The 3,980-nt window shown below is 34.0% G+C and overlaps 1 long non-coding RNA gene across 1 annotated transcript; it reads left to right on the top strand.

The window, feature by feature from the left end:
* The first annotated feature begins 279 nt into the window (after positions 1-279).
* Positions 280-3,661, top strand: LOC134821983 (uncharacterized). Its single transcript, XR_010161095.1, has 2 exons — positions 280-436; positions 3,177-3,661. It is a non-coding gene; the product is annotated as an uncharacterized LOC134821983 (long non-coding RNA).
* Positions 3,662-3,980: the final 319 nt, after the last annotated feature.

Genomic DNA, 3,980 nt, shown 5'->3' with positions numbered 1-3,980 from the left:
TAGCATTACCTGTAACATTACCTGTGGAAGAATATAATCTAACAGATTAAGAGTCAGAAGGGTCGGGTCAAGCATTGAAGTTATCAAACATTTAACGATTCTGATTTTTCATAAAAAATTTATAACATTAAAACACTTGCATAATATAATAACCATATTGCGTTCTCATGACAAAATGTAACATGTGCTAACATTTATTATGCAATACATATTCTAGTCACGTTCTGTGCTTGTCATAAGCTAATCAAAAACTGCACATGGACAAAACTCAGCATGCACAATCCTGCATGTGATATAAAAACAGTCAGACACTGCGCATTTATTTGTCTTGTAGTAGTTAATTATTCACTGTTCTTTGTGTAGATATCGGATTGTGTTTTTGCTGTGGTTATGATGCTTGCAGAGAAAGCTTATTTTCAGCTCACTGTACCCAAAGGTATGCTTAAGAATCCTCCCTCGTTAAGCTCTAGTAATAGTACTGGTAAATAAGTAGGGGGGGGGGGGGGGGGCGGGGGTACACTAAACTAATAAGTAGGCGGGGGGGGGGGGGTACACTAAACTAATAAGTAGGGGGGGGGGGGGGTACACTAAACTAATAAGTAGGGGGGGGGGGGGTACACTAAACTAATAAGTAGGTTTCTGTCTTATGATGGTTAGTGTGAGAGTCTCAGTGTTTCAAAACAAATTAGTTGTCGACTTACATAGCTCAATAAATGTAATAGATTTGTAGTGTTGTAATTAGTTTAAACTAATTACAACATTACAAATCTATTACATTTATTGAGCTATGTAAGTTATTGTAACGTCTTGTCTATGACAAGGTATGTTGCCGAAACGTCGACAACTAATTTGTTTTGAAACACTGAGTGGAGACTCTAACTTCGTCACCAACTATCATCAAAATATATATGATCGACCCACTCAAAAGAGCGAAGAAAGATTACCAATGTTTCTGCCTTATCATTATAATATATAATATACATCTTATGTTATCAAGGCACTTGAAGACCATTGTAGTCAAACTCAAACAGCAATGCAATATGGGGTCGTTCACATACGTAATCAGCCGAGGGGGTTCCCAATTCATTACGGTTGATGGTTTTGGCTGTTGGTTACGTAATCAACGTTTTCTATTTTACCCTCTAGAATAATAACAATTTGACAATTTTTAAAATTAAAATTTCAAGGGGGTAAAAATTGCTAAAATATTGATTACGTGATATGTGAACGACCCCATATACTAGAGTAGCAATAAGATTATTAAATAATTTAAAGAGGCTAATACCAGCTGTGAAGGACACTATATTGGGGGGGGGGGGGGGGGGGTACACTACACTACCCCAAAATCGGTCTCAGACGTGAAGCTTGTTTCAGCCAAACACTCAGACTACTGTATCACTCAAACTTTGAGAATTTTCTAAATTAATCTAGACTATAGGAACCAACTTGAATCCATACAATTTTGAATGCTAAAGTTCAAAATCCCGCTTTATATTTACACTGTTCACCAGATAATATGCCTGGAGGGGGACTGTTTATAAGCACGATCATATCCTGGAAATTAAAAGTTAGCAGATGTTTCTCAGTTTTGGTCGTCACTCCCAGGTCAATATCATTAAAAATATGTCGTATATTATTAAATCTGGGTGAAATATGTCATGGTTTTTATCACCCGATGGGGCATTTTTGGGCCCCACAATGATCCAAATTGGCAGAGCCCGATCCAGGGGGACAAAGCCTGCTACAAGCGAGTCCTAGAAAAATTTATTAAAAAATTCTTAACTTTTTTGATATAATTTTTCAAACACAAGGATATTTTTTATATGATATCCCCCGTCAGATATTTAGATCCATGTCAAATATGCGCTCATCTGATCAAATATGCGGGGACGTTTTTCATGTCAAGTTTTGCCTGTAAAATACAGGTAAAAATATGCGTGAACATTCTCAGATATTTGTAAATCATGACATGATGTCAAAATTTCGGATGTCATGATTTCGGATGTCATGAAAATATCAAAATATTCGAAAAATTTTTTTAAGAAATTTTTTCGAAAAAATTTTTTTAAAGGAATTCTGTAATCAACTATTTCTGAAATTAAATTAATTTGTAACAAAATTTAACAATAATTTTGTTATGTCGTGGTTTTCCTTCGAAATATGTCGTATATTAATATGCGAAATATGTAATGATATTGACCTGGGTCGTCACTATGACAACTGAAACGTTATTTACTGAAGCACTGATTTGAATAGTAAATTAGGTCAAATAGCTAAATTTTAAATACCAATTACTGGTCGTATGGTACAAATAAAAACAAAAGTTTGATACAACAAACTGGACAACCTAGTGTAATTGGTCGGCTTGGGGATATCTAGAATCTAGATAGTTAAGGATAATGATTTGATAAACATGCTAAGGACACAAGTAGTATTAATATAATTGAAAACATCTTAAAATACGATTTTTAATTTTTCAATCTAGAGCTCAGATAAAATTTCTCGTGCAGGTACCCTAAAGTATCCAAAGCAAAAGTACCCGGTTGTTAGAATGTTAAGTACCAATTGAGGGGGAGGGGGGGGGAGGGGGGGGGGGTCAATTGCAAAACAATTGAGAAAAATATAATCCCCCTAAATTGATGCTGATCTAATGGAGGGTAAAATAAACAGACTCATCTTCTTCCTGCCCCCTTATTCTTCTTATGCTGCACTGGTAATGTATTATACTGGTAATGTATATACCAAGGAGTTTGGGAGAAAGGAAAAGCTGCAGTGAATCAGGGTTTTGATTGTTTACATTATGTTAACTGTTAAGCCCTATTTGGGGATGGAAATGGCTGTGGTAAATCGGGCTTTGCAGTAAATCGAGGTTTGTGATATATCAGGGTTTGCGGAAAATCAGGGTTTGCAGTAAATTCGGGGTGCGGTAATTCGGGCGCAGTAAGTCAGGGTTTTAATGTATATATATATAAAATATAATATATAATGTTTTATGAACTGGAAGAGGTATTAATTCAAATTATTTTGTAATAAATTTGTTGCCCTTATAAGTTCATAATTTTAAAATAATTTTGTCTTAAATAATTTAGTAAAATCAAATGCTGCAGAGTGCACATTATGCATGTTTTAGTACATAGGAAAAGTAGTCTCCAAATCAATACAAATTATATTTTCAGGATTGGATCTTATCCTAAATGCAATATCAAAGGAAGTTCTTGAAAAACAGCCACGCGAAGAAGAACTCAAAAAAATAATTGCACTTTATCTGAAGCGGGAGTTAAAAATGAGAGAGACCAATGGATTTTCTGTCCTGGAAGCGAAATCAGAATCTGCATCAGCTAAGGTCTAAACCAGACGATGCTGATGTTAACAGACCAAAAAATTAAGAAGACATACAATCATAAGAGCATTGCAAAGTAATTTGAGGGTCTAAGTGAAGAACAATATCAAGTTCAATTTCAAGAGTGTATGAACTCATTTTTGAGGGACAATTTTAAAGCATCACTCTTAAATTTAAATAAATTTTCTATTGAATTATCACAGATATTTCCTTTAATTTGAGATTCAGAGAGAAGACTTATTTTGGATCTCTGATCAGGCACAGCTTGAACTTTTTTTGTAAAATAATTATCACATCTCTTTAACTAACGTTGTAACTTAATTAGTTCATATCCTTGTATCCTTTTATCCTATCTCATCAAATTTAATGCTGTCTAGAAAACAACTATTTTGTTTGAAAAGAATAAGAATATTAATGTTTCTCAAGTAGCTATTTAAACCGAAAATAAGATCAATACATCTTTTTAAATATACTAATCATCATAGTAGATCTGATCTTTGCTGATCTAGTATTTAATTAGCATGAAACGGTTTGGCACACTGCAATGAAAAATGTCTTGAAATGAATATCTTTGTGGTTTCATTATGAAAAATTCTCAATGTCAATTGGCAAAAAGCTCAAATTGTGAAAGACTAGAAAG

This window comes from Bolinopsis microptera, chromosome 10 (assembly GCF_026151205.1).
Source record: "Bolinopsis microptera isolate Bmic1 chromosome 10, MBARI_Bmic_1.0, whole genome shotgun sequence".
Classification (NCBI taxonomy): domain Eukaryota; kingdom Metazoa; phylum Ctenophora; class Tentaculata; order Lobata; family Bolinopsidae; genus Bolinopsis; species Bolinopsis microptera.
The sequence above is the reverse complement of the archived record's forward strand: the minus strand, read 5'-3'. Positions and strand labels throughout refer to the sequence as shown.